We start from the raw sequence: 13,275 nt of genomic DNA, 5'->3' as shown, positions 1-13,275 counted from the left end.
TGGCCTCATATTCAGTGCATAAGTACTGGTAAGGCTGTAAGTTTGTTAAAATATTAAAATTCTTCCCTCAGTTGAGTTCAGTTCAGTCATGTCTGACTCTTCACAACCCCATGAATCACAGCATGCCAGGCCTCCCTGTCCATCACCAACAGCTGGAGTCCACCCAAACCCATGTCCATTGAGTTGGTGATGCCATCCAACCATCTTATCCTCTGTCACCCCCTTCTCCTCCTGCATTCAATATTTTCTAGCATCAGGGTCTTTCCAAATGAGTTAGCTCTTCGCATCAGGTGGCCGAAGTACTGGAGTTTCAGCTTCAACATCAGTCCTTCCCAATGAACACCCAGGACTGATCTCCTTTAGGATGGACTGGTTGGATATCCTTGTAGTCCAAGGGACTCTCAAGGGTCTTCTCCAACAACACACTTCAAAAGCATCAATTCTTCGGCGCTCAGCTTTCTTTATAGTCCAACTCTCACATCCCTACATGACCACTGGAAAATCCATAGCCTTGACTAGATGGACCTTTGTTGACAAAGTAATGTCTCTGCTTTTTAATATTCTGTTTAGGTTGGTCATAACTTTCCTTCCAAGGAGTAAGCATCTTTTAATTTCATAACTGTAATCACCATCTGCAGTGATTTTGGAGCCCAGGAAAATAAAGATAGCCACTGTTTCCACTTTTTCCCCATTTATTTGCCATGAAGTGATGGGACCAGATGCCATGATCTTTGTTTTCTGAATGTTGAGCTTTAAGCCAACTTTTTCATTCTCCTCTTTCACTTTCATCAAGAGGCTCTTTAGTTCTTCTTCACTTTCTGCCATAAGGGTGGTGTCATCTGCATATCTGAGGTTATTGATAGTTCTCCAGGCAATCTTGATTCCAGCTTGTGTTTCTTCCAGCCCAGTGTTTCTCATGATGTACTCTGCATATAAGTTAAATAAGCAGGGTGACAATATATAGCCTTGACGTACTCCTTTTCCTATTTGGAACCAGTCTGTTGTTCCACGTCCAGTTCTAACTGTTACTTCCTGACCTGCATACAGATTTCTCAAGAGGCAGGTTAGGTGATCTGGTATTCCCATCTCTTGAAGAATTTTCCACAGTTTATTGTGATCCACACAGTCAAAGGCTTTGACATAGTCAATAAAGCAGAAATAGATGTTTTTCTGGAACTCTCTTGCTTTTTCCATGATCCAGCGGATGTTGGCAATTTGATCTCTGGTTCCTCTGCCATTTCTAAAACCAGCTTGAACATCTGGAAGTTCATGCTTCATGTATTGCTGAAGCCTGGCTTGGAGAATTTTGAGCATCACTTTACTAGCGTGTGAGATGAGTGCAATTATGCGGTAGTTTGAGTATTCTTTGGCATTGCCTTTCTTTGGGATTGGAATGAAAACTGACCTTTTCCAGTCCTGTGGCCACTGCTGAATTTTCCAAATGTGCTGGCATATTGAGTGTAGCACTTTCACAGCACATAGTTAGGATCTGAAATAGTTCAACTGGAATGCCATCACCTCCACTAGTTTTGTTCGTAGTGATGCTTTCTAAGGCCCACCTGACTTCACATTCCAGGATGTCTGGTTCTAGGTGTATGATCACACCATCGTGATTATCTGGGTTGTGAGTATCTTTTTTGTACAGTTCTTCTGTGTATTCTTGCCACCTTTTCTTAATATCTTCTGGTTCTGTTAGCTCCCTCTTTATTGAGCCCATCTTTGCATGAAATGTTCCCTTGGTATCTCTAATTTTCTTGAAGAGATCTTTCCCATTCTATTGTTTTCCTCTACTTCTTTGCATTGATCACTGAGTAAGGCCAGTAAATACCCACTGCTCTGACCTCTGTGCTACCCCCACTGACCCAGCTGCCCAGGCCTCATTCTTGAACTGCCCTGTGATCCAGCAACTAAGGGGTTAATCTCTGGTCTAACAGGCATCTCATCTATTCTCATAGGTCAGTGTAGGTGCTGAGCCAGTTTTTCACAGGTTCAATGAATGTGGGGATGTGGTGCCTTACAGGCAGAACTGTGCCCTGCCTATGCCCCTACCCTTGGCGGTGGTGGGGGAGAACCCTGGGTGGGTAGCACCTCAGCTAATTTACCCCGGCTCTAGTGTAAGGGCCCTTGCCTCCACATATCTCCCGGGCCATGCTGGGTGGAGTCCTAGTGGGTGAAGTGGCATTCTTGGAGGTGGTGCTGGCGCCCCAGCTGGCGATTGCCACAGGTTATGGCTATCACCAGTGGAGGTGCCCCTAGAGATGCTCTCGCAGGGCTTCTTCTGGGAACTGCAGCCTCCATGGGACTTTGGCTCTGAGAGATCCTGAACGAGACAGGGTGAGCACAAGGCATGTAGAAATTTGAGTCCATAAACACAAGGGCTCTGTTGGCACGCTTTGACACAGGAGAGCCTGCTTGGTATAGAGGGTGGATGCAGGGGCTAGTGTGAGGCTGGGAAAAGTATGGGGAAACAGGGTGTCCTTTCATTCGTTTGGTCAAGTTTGCCAAAATCACGGAATATCTTCCCGTCATGGCATTAGTGGCATTATTTTCACTGATAAAAGTGAGGGCAAATATTTATGTAGTATTTGTCCTGTGCCAAACACAATTCTCAACTCATTTGAGTTATTATAATTATCATCACCAGTCCCATTATATAGATGAGGAAACTAAGACCCAAAGATTAAAGTTCAAGATTGGGGGCAGGAGGAGAAGGGGATGACAGAGGATGAGATGGCTGGATGGCATCACGGACTCGATGGACGTGAGTCTGAGTGAACTCCAGGAGATGGTGATGGACAGGGAGGCCTGGCGTGCTGCAATACATGGGGTCGCAAAGAGTCGGACACAACTGAGTGACTGAACTGAACTGAGCAGAGCCACAATCTGAACTCTGCCAGCCTGACATTAGAGTCCACACTTACAAACACTACCTCTCTTCTTCAGTTTACATTAAAAATAATTTTGTGTGTGTGTGTGACTTACTTGGTCACAGAGATCTATAATATATAGAAAACTGTAATACAATGGCTTAGAAACATTGTGAATGAAATTGTTATCAGTTCAGCAGAAGCAGAGATATGAGTCAGCACCATGAACAATATTGCTGATGTGGAGAAATTATCTGCCCATTGAAATTCCAATTAACGTAATGATTATTAAATTATTGGAGAGAGCATTGGAAAAGTTCCACGTGTATTCCTGTGTCAACCATGGCTTGGAGGGGGAGGCATTGTTTACCTGGTAATAGCATATCAAACAAAAGATCAGCAACAATTTTTAAAGACTGACAACTGATTTGAATAGTATTAGAAGCTGATGAAATACTGCTTAAAACCCACATATATGCTTCTGTTAGAGAATACTGGGAAGTAAATGTTTTAAATTTAGATGATGATTAATTACTTACAGGTTTTTAAATATTTTGGTTATCACCTCACCTTTGCTTATTCAATTCTCCATTATGCACCTTTGAGCCACACCTATTAGCTGAGAAAAAAGATGAGCTCTCAGACTTCGTACTGCTTTGTCAAGCTGCATCCCTTTCCTGCCTCAAGTTTGCTCCTGATGTGGCTCACACTTTTTTCTTTTGAGAGAAGAAGTAGATACCTGCTTTACTGGTAAAGGATGTCCTGATAATTGAGTGGGAATGTGGGCAAGGTGGCTGTTGCTTCCTTCTGTCAACCCAAGTAATTGAGCTGTCATATTTAAAGTTTTATTGGTTAAGATTCAAGTTAGGACTGGAGCCCTTCTTTCGCAATTCCTTTAGGGCCACATGTGGAAGACAGCAAATAGGAAACTCAGTGATGAGTTCTGAATAAGACGGTGAGAAATCCAAAGTCAGCAGTCCCTGTGGTCTCAAGAAACACTGAAGGGAAGAGAGTTAAACACTTAAAACCAGAAAGGAAACACAAAGCTCTTCCATTTAGTGTATCAAAACCAGTTCAGAAGTATGTGACAATCCAGGCAGAGCATTACAATTTCTAGCCAGTCCAGTCACGATTCTCTGGCAAACTGCACAGTCATGGTTTTGATGCATTGGGATGAGAGGTGCTATATGAATGTCAAATGTTACATAAACGTCAGGAAAGATTATTGTTTGTTGTGTGTGTGTTAGTTACTCAGTCGTGTCCGACTCTTTGAGACTCCATGGACTATAGCTCTCCAGACTCTTTCATTCATGGGATTTTCCAGGCAAGAACACAGGAGTGGGTTGCCATTTCCTTCTCCAGGATATCTTCCCAACCCAGGGATTGAACCTGGGTCTCCCACATTGCAGGTAGACTCTTCACTTCTGAGCCACCAGGGAAGTTCAATTGTTTGTTAACAGGGGCTAAATTGTTCCTAAGCAAAGCTCCAATCCTTAGCAAAGGTTCTAACCACCAATAACCCATGAGAAGGGAAAACAACCTTGGTTCTAGAAGAGCCCAGTTGGGATTTGAGGTTTGAAAACAGGATTTGGGGTGGTGCCAGTGCCACCACTTACTCAAGCAGCTTCAGGCCAGCTCCCTAACCTTGTGGATTTTGCCTTGGCTCACCTGTAAAATGGGGATAATGATAACGCTTGCCCTCCTTGTGCTGGTTGTGAGAATCAAGGGAGTTCCACGTGGGTGTGAAGGCTTTGTACACTGTGAGCTGCGGCAGGGATGACAGTGGTGGTCTGGGGTGGCTAGGATCCACTGGAAATTACTCTATGCCTTCTCTATGAGTCTGGCTCACTGAAAGAACATCTGAATGGAAGTCAAGCCGAGGATAGTGATGGGGAGGGTGTCTTGGCTGATCCTGAAAGCTCCAGGCTCCTTCTCTCCCGGAGCTGTGGGGAAGGTACTGCAGACCAGGGGCTCTTTCCCTCCCTTTGGCTCCTGCTCTGCCACTTGTCAGCCGGGGAGCTTGGGCAAGTTACAGACGAGGCTCTGGAATGATCGCCAACGGCCCTTCCGGCTCTGACGCTGAGTCTAAATCAGGCTCATCACTTGGCTCTAGCCGTGATACACCTTTCCCTTCCAGGAGTAACTCTTTTTCCAGCTCTTAGACTCGAGAAGCAGGGGTCTTGGAAAGGGTGGGGGCAGTGTATTCCACATGAGTTTGCACAATAAAGAAGTTATTTCCTTGGAAGTGAGCTGGAGAGGGGCGGGGGCGGGAGGTGAAAAGGGGTGTCCAGTGAGTGCTCTGAAAAGCCAGGATGCAGGGAACACTGTAATGAGGTCATGACTGTCGCAGCAAAACGGAGCTGGACATCTGCTGGTGGGGGAAGGGGGAGCGTCCCGCATTTCTGTTCGGAGACAGTCTCTTCCCTGCGCTCTTCGGCACCCCTCTCCACCTCGCCCCATCCCCACACCTTTTTAAATGCTACCAGGCCCTACTCACGGGAGGGCCCGTGTCCCTGCCTCCTCCGTGGTCCTTTCTGAAACCTTGAGGATTGTTTCCAAGCTGACTCACACCACTAAAGTCAGGGAGCCGTGTCACACGGCGCTGGGCTCTGCAAGCTGTTGCTTGCGCGGTCGCCGCTGCCGCCGCCGCTTCCCCGCGGGTGCACCAGGGTCCGCTCGTGGCGCGGGAGCGGGGCGGGGCTGGGGCGGAGCCCGCCCCCTCGGCGCGACGGCCCCGCCCCTCCCTTCCTCCCTCCCCCACGGACCGCAATGATTTAGAAGTTCAGGAATCCCACGTGACGTCACCGGGGGGGTGATGTAATGCACTCTAAATAGAATGTATTGTAATCTTTGCTCAGTCCAACGTGGTCCCTTCACCCGGGCTCTGCTCTTGCCTTCTCCACACTTGTTTGGTAAGTTCCTAAAAATACGGCTAGGCCACTTCTGGGGCTTTTGCATTTAGTCACTTTTGTTGCACTTGCCGCGGGAGCCGTCTCGGGAGTGTAGTTGTTTGCAGGGGTTGGTTCTCGGCAGCAGCCGCGAGGTTACTTGGTCCAGTGGGCAGGTCGCAGGGCAAGGAGTAGGGAAGATGCGATGCATTTTCTTTTTGGAGGATGATCTGTGTTTGTAAACACTTTGACGGACCAGAGGGAAGTCAGGCCCCAAATACTGGTGGATTGTGGAATCAGCCGTGTCCTGAGGCTACCCCAGAGACCCCACGCCGTGTCCGTCCCGGAGCGCGTCTTGGTGGCCGCCGCGCCGTGCGACTGGAGGGATGCTAACGTGGAGCGAGCGCCGTGTCCGCCCCAGCGTGCGTGCGTGTGTAGGAGCGCGCGTGTGTTTCCCTGACACGGGGAACAGTTATGAATCGGGGGTGTGTGTTTGCCTCCAGAGACCTGGCAAGGTGCGGAACCCTCCAGAAGTGCGGTCAAGCGGCGGCAGAGGCGGCAGCAGCGGAGACGGCGAGACAGGAACCTCCCCCCCGCGTCCCCAACTTCCCTGTGATGCGGCGGAACCCCCGGAGAAAGTTTGCAAACTTCCAGCGGGCGCGGCGAGGACGCCGGGTCACCTAGGGGGCGGACGGGCGGGCGCACTGGGGGCTAGCTCCCTCCCGGGCCCCAAGCCTGCTGCTGCCACCTTTTGCAGGGCTGCCCACCGCAGGTGGTGGGCGCGCGCGCCAGGGAATGAGGGGGCCATCACCCTCGGAGGGCACTTGCCTTTCACTGCAGGCGTGGAAGGCTCGACAGTGGCGAGGCTCTCCTCGTCTTCACTCCTGCAGCCGCCTCTTGCCTCTGTCCGGTTCTCGTTGGCATCGTTACCTCTTCCCCGCCGCTGCCCCAAATGACAGCTCCCGCCTTCGACGCGGCTGCAGTTCTCAGAGCACGGCGGCGGAGCCTTCCTCTCCACCAGATTCTCCACGGAATAACTCAAAACTTTTCACGACGTTCTTAGAGGGGCAAGACTCACGAAGGAACCAAGGAGATGTTTTCTCCCGGCGGCTGCATCCCGCTTTTCCTTTGCCACAGATTTATTTCTGGGGTGGGGGTTGAGTATCTGGTAGATAAAGATCTTGTCCACCCTAACTTTCCCTGAACAAGTGCCGCCCCCACTTGAGACTTGTTCAAGGCCTGGAACTGAAGTGGGCTACTTGTATATTTCGTTGTCAGAGTCTACAGAGTGTTTGATTTTTATTTTTCCCTCCTTCTCTGACATGTGTCAAGGAATAAAGGCTGGATACAGGTCCATTACGTCATTCTGCAGACCAATAAGTGTTTGATTAACAGCTTCAGATACTCAAGGGTTGGGGGCCTTAGAAGTGCTGACAAGGCAAGGCTTTCCATCCCCAACCCCCAACATACTCGTACAATCTCTGATTCCCTGGGCATCGTTATTGCCCTCTCCTCCCGGATCCCTCCTTCTCCACCCGCTCTACCGCCCACACCGTTATCACTCTGGCCCCGCCTCCGCCTTTGACTGCTTTCCCTGGGGCGATCACAGTCCCTGGAGTGTGGGTGAGAGCTTCTGGTGGCTGAGGGAGCGCAGTACCTGATCGACGCACACACAATCTGCCCTTTTCTATTATTTAAGAAAGGCACCAGTGAACCCTCTTCTCCAGGGCAAACTGCTCAACTCTGATAGAAAAGGCGTCTCAGGAAATGTTTAGAGACACTATGATAGTACCGTGTCCCTGTGGTGACTTAGGAAAACAACACACTCACTGTTAAGCAAAGTACTTAATTTTACACAGCGCCTTCCTCAGACAGACCGGTTTTCCGAAGAGGGATGGCTGAGGGTGCTGACTAAATCAAATTTGGCTGGAAGGCTCGAGATTAAACGTTTCATTTCCAAAGTGAGGGAATGTAAGTCGTTGAACTCAAAATATCGTACAATAGAGTGGTGCATGGGTTACTTTTTTTCTCTTAACATTAACTTTCTGTATTTAAATAGAAAGTTAAATACGTACGTCATTGAATTGAGTCAGAATCCCCGTTTCTGGCAGTTGAATAAAAATACTGTATATGACATGTTTAAGGGATAAAAGTAAAAAGAACTCCGGGTGGGGTGGGGGTGGGGCTGCAGTGTAGCAGAAATTAAATAAAAGATTTCTTAACAGGCTTTTGAATAGAGGGGGTGCAGAAGAGCTGAGTGCTCTCTGGTTTGAAGCTGGTGAAAGCTAAATACAGGAAAATTTATATTCTGAGTATGTGGGAATTTCTTGAAGAACACATGTTTTGTTATAATCAGATCTACTTTCTTCAGAGTGAAAGCCATGCTGTAGAGTAGGCATTTGTGAAACTCATGTCTGGAGTCTAATTGACATCATTCCCCAAGTTTGTGGCAGTATTTATTATTTATTCACATCTAGAGATGAAATAGTATGACCCCACACACAATACATGTGCATCTGAAATGTTAAAACTTCTTGTTTGTGATGCATACATAGACCTAAAGGGGAAAATGGCCCGGGTCACCAGCACTGGAGAGTGTGATTAATGATCAGTGATTTAGTGATCAGTGATTAGTGGTTTTATTCAAACTGTTACCTCTGACCAGAAGCACACATCAGAGGATTAACAGGCTCTTTAGATAAATGCTCATTAGTGGAAGGGGAAAAGCACAGATAATAGGCATGCACCCAGGGACAACTTTCGAAGAAAATCATTCCCCGTCTTCAGAATAATAAGCTCTATTAACAGAAAGCCCTTTTAATTTAAAACTTGCTTTTATCTTGTAAATCAAAGTTAGATGTAAAAGTTTGTAGTGCCATTATAACCTAAATTTTCCCATATCCACTAGATGTGGATTATCTCAGTAGCGATATATTTTTTTATTTAAATAAACAATTGGACCTTTAGAGCAGCTGAACCCTGACAAGTCCTTAAGTCCCAGAGTTTGAAGGTGTCCCCCCTTTTAGAATGGAGAGTGCAGCTTGCTAACTAGATGGCGCAGTGTTATTTGGTGTTCTGTGCTGTGTCGTGCAGGAGTCTAAAGGAGCAAGTAGCTGCTTGCGAAGTGTTCTTCAACACTTCCAACAAAGTTGATTCTGTGTAGGGTTGGAGGCTAGACAGTTCTACAAGTTTTTAGTCACATTTTCCATGTCAGTTAAATCTGGGGAGTTCAAGGCTACTGGAAAAGTTAGTCTCATTACTAAAAGAAACTTAGAACCAGAAAGAAGAGGAGATTCGGGAGTCCAGGAGGTACCTGTGGATTGCAGAAGTGATTGTAAAATACCAGACCTGTTCTTTTTTTTCTTTTTTTTTTTCTTTTACTAAGAGCTGGTTTCTCAGTGTTGTGGTCTGAATTACTGAGGCAAATACTTAAAGCTTTATTTTCTTCCTAATCTTGCTGGTGAAAAAGAATTTACTAGAAAGAAAGGAAGGAAAAACTTGATTTGGTGGCTGCAGAAAGCAACACGGTGTTGATTTTATTCTACAGATAATGGTAAGATGATGTTTATTATGCTTATTAAGGAGAAAGGGAACTTTGTAGTTGGTTCCAGGAGAACCATCTTGTATTTTCATAGATGAGATTCGTAAGTGGAATTCTTATTTTACACTGACTTTTAATGTTGCTGTTGTAGTTTCCTGAGACTTGATAACATTTGATTGGAAGCTTGTGTGTGTTTGTGTGTGTGAATAAGACCATTATTTCCTGGGTAAAATAATGTTTGTGAGCATGGGCACTGCAGTAAGGGAGCTACGAAACATGTGAAATGATATGCCAGGTAAGAATGCACTTTCCCCCTAAGATTTCATGAATCACTTCAGTAGCTACTTAAGTTTTAATTTAAAAAGAAACCTAAAAATTAAAAATAAAACAAAAACCATCCTAGATGAGTATTCCCTGAAGAAGGATGCTGTTGATGGAATATCAGCTACTACTTTAGTTATAAAACTTAAAAAGAAAGCAATTAAAGAACTCCTTTCTTTATTGTGCTTCCCTGTAAGTTTTCTCATTTTCTGTTGCTTGTAGCATGTTATATACATGTTATATTTAAATCCTGTCTAATTCATAGTGATTTTTATTTTTCAACTTTGCTCAGACTATGTCTACTCAGTTGATCGTATCTTGAAGCCAACTGGTTTTGAATATAAATGGCTGATACCCCCATATTGCCTGTCAATGAAAAGTCAGTTGTGACCTTATATAGTCACAAATAGTTAATTAGGACATTCTCACAAAAAAATAGAAACAGTGCTTTTATTTTTATATCTTTCTGGTGTTGCAGCTTTTATTTGAACAAGAGGTTCAGTGAATGGTAGCTTGTTAGAGAGATTTTTCTTATATAGCTTTTCAGTTACAGTAAGTTGAAGATTTTGGTTACAGTTATTTGTCAGTTTCCCTCACCTATGGATTCAAAACCAATCAATTGTGGACTTTCCATGGCTGTTCATATTAATGTCAGGTTCCTGGTCTCCTGATTTCTTACTAAAATTTGCTTTTTTGGCAATGATGCATCACCGTCCAATAGTATTTCCTTTAGCTTTCCTTTACTTTTTATTAAGCTGAAAATTATTTTGTGGGGGTGTGATGTTTGCTTTATCACCGAGATGTAAACTTTGTGTCTGTAGTTGGTTTTCTTCTGGTTATGCTATTAGAATAAATTGGGGATTTGAGTAGACTTATTATTTTTGTCATCTTTTTTCCCCCTTCTTCTTCTTCACTTCAAAGCAGTGCTGTTAGCCACAAAATTAATGTGATCATGGCTGGTGTTTCCCATCTATATGCTTCTTTTGCTTCTTACAAATTGGATTTCCACAGCAATTTAAGATCTTTTTTTAGAGGCAGCTTTCTTGGATGAAGATGGAACAATGATCTCAGTCAATTCATTATCTTGTCCAGTTTGACTACCAGCTGTATTATGGGAATCAACCCATGCTTTTATAAGTTAGTGTTTAAAAATTTAAATCTAGGACTATTTCTCTGAATCCTACTTAAGAAAATTATACAGCTGAGATAAGGTAATAAACTTGGAGAGGGGGGGCAATGGCCCCACATATTTAAATGTGAGAAAGAAGCACTTTCAGATATGCTAAGCAGACTTAAAGAACCTTTTTGTATTGCTATTTGTAAACTATATAAGCTATCTACTTTATGGCATTGCTTTAAATAGAAACTCTGGCACTTTAAAAATGACATCATGTTGAATGTTTTCAATAAAGGGTTCTTACATTTTGTAATTAGGAAAAAAATGGACAATTAGTGCTTTTTGAGGATCCATTAATATTCCATTGTTGGGAATCACAAATCATGGATTTAATGTAAGAAAAGAGAAGAGAGAGAAGGCTTTTACAAGTTTCCAGGTAATACTGATGATACTATTACAAAACAAAAGTAAAAATTTTGAAACTCTTATTGAGACTCTAGGACCTTCAAAAAAAAATTTAAAAGTTTAGGATAAATTCTTGAATGTATAATATGTTACAGTGACATTTCCATATTTCTTACCTCCAAGCTCACTCTGTTGCCCATTTACGTTTTCTGAGAAATAGATCAGAATCAACTTTAACATTAAAAAAGTACATATTTTAGCTGCTTCCTCCTACTTCCTCAAGGTTCACATTTGTAACCTCTACCCTAAAATTAACAAGGATTGAAAACTGCCATGTTGGCATTTGGCTTCCCATTCCGGTATTCTTGCCTGGAGAATCCCCATGGACAGAGGAGCCTGGCAGGCTACAGTCCATGGGGTCGCAAAGAATCAGATATAACTGAGCAACTAAGCACACACACCTAATTGTAGTGAGAAGTTCCTTTTGGCTTAGGGGTTCAGATGTGAGAAAGGCTTTTGTGATAGCATTTGGCAGAGCTGGAATTGGTGGGGCAGGGGGTGTCTTCTCGTTGATCGGCCAGCTTCGTCCCTTTGCAGAGGACAACCTTCGGCCTGGTGGTTCTTCTGGCTCATCTGAGGCCTAGAGTTGGAGAATGCCGAACCCAGCCTAGAAGCAGGGTCTTTACTTCCAGGTCAGGGGGTCTTTCCAAGTGTCAGGCTGTCATAATTGCCCTTGTCCTGAAGGAAGCATAGCCATGGCTTCGAATGCTTTGCTCTTTTCAAGCCTTTTGATCACTAACCTTTCAAATTTATCAGATCTTTTGAATGAATATCTTGACCATATAAACTGTAGTTTTTATTCTGGTTATTCTTATATATCTGCAATGTTAATTTTTCTGATATTGGTTTCCTTATTTGAAGGCCACTCATCTTCACCATTGTAATTATACATGCCCTGTAAAACTACATCATCCAGACTTAATTTGAGACTAAAAACGGTCTATAGGATCATCTCAGTAAAGGCAGTAACTTTCTTTACTTTCTTGTCCTTTTCCTTTCATAAATTTCCTTTCCTTTTTTTTTCGTCTCTGAGGAAGGAATCCAAAAAAATTTCTTAAAGTTAAAATACCTTTGTCCTTCTTTATGTTGAATAGAGTAACAAGTACTATTTTCACTCTGGCAGATACGTTTTTTGCCTAAGATCTGTCTCTAATATATTATCTTTACGAGCTGGTGTATTTGAGATTGTTTACAGGTGAATATTACTACATAAGGAGTGAGTTGGACCTGAAAGTATGGTCTTTGAGGTTTGACTGGCAAAATTTGACTGATCACAGCAAATTGAAATCATGCATGCAACATAGGGGGCTCCAGAGCACCAAACATTGATTTAAGATGATGTTTTGGTTTTGCTGTATTTAGGATGGAGCACAAAAATATCTCAACAGAAATCTTGAATGTATCTACTGTATGTGTTGTTTGGCTTGACCCATAGTTTTCCTTTCCAGCTCTTTGCATGAACACTTTATATCAGAATTCAGGTCTCTTTTATTCTTTGATTACACTGAGGAGCCTCTGTGTTGCATGATTTCTCAAATATAACACATTTCAGCCAGTTTTATGCAATTCTCTCTCTGCTGGCTTCCCAAGAGGGGAAAAACCACATGGAACAAAAAACATCTCTGTTTTTGTTTGAATTAGCTGATTATTAGAAGAAATACATTTTATCTCCATTTGCCAGATCTGGTGGGACCACTTTACATTATCAAAACAAGATTTTTTTCTCTAAGTCAACTGCGATGCTATTTGACTTCGGAATGACCAAGTACTAATCCATGCAGCAGAGACAGAAGGCTTTGAGGATAAAGTCCACTTCTAGAAAGGTATCTACGTGTGATGAGGTGTGCCATTTGGAAGAGTCTGTTTGCCTCACTGAGTGACAACAGAGGCCAGAAAAACATTGCCTTTGGGAGGAAAGAAAATATTACAGGCTCAGGCTTCTAAATTCTGAGTGGAGACTGGGATGCTGTGCTGAGGATGAACTTTGGAATGCTGAGGGTCTCCAGGGTTATTTATTAAACTGCAACAGGGTAAAACATTCACGGGATAGAACTTGACCATCTACATCGTAAAAGC

General features: G+C 43.9%; 1 protein-coding gene across 3 annotated transcripts in view; it reads left to right on the top strand.

The window, feature by feature from the left end:
- The first annotated feature begins 5,723 nt into the window (after window positions 1-5,723).
- Window positions 5,724-13,275, top strand: part of CREB5 (cAMP responsive element binding protein 5) — a 439,335-nt gene continuing 431,783 nt past the window's right edge. For all 3 annotated transcript variants that reach the window (XM_060415034.1, XM_015095332.4, XM_027968650.3), the window contains exon 1: window positions 5,724-5,779. The gene's annotated coding sequence lies outside the window, so the exon portion shown is untranslated. The remainder of the gene's footprint in view (window positions 5,780-13,275) is intronic.

This window comes from Ovis aries, chromosome 4 (assembly GCF_016772045.2).
Source record: "Ovis aries strain OAR_USU_Benz2616 breed Rambouillet chromosome 4, ARS-UI_Ramb_v3.0, whole genome shotgun sequence".
In the NCBI taxonomy this organism is placed as follows: domain Eukaryota; kingdom Metazoa; phylum Chordata; class Mammalia; order Artiodactyla; family Bovidae; genus Ovis; species Ovis aries.
Note: the sequence above shows the minus strand (reverse complement) of the source record. Positions and strands in the feature narration are given on the sequence as shown.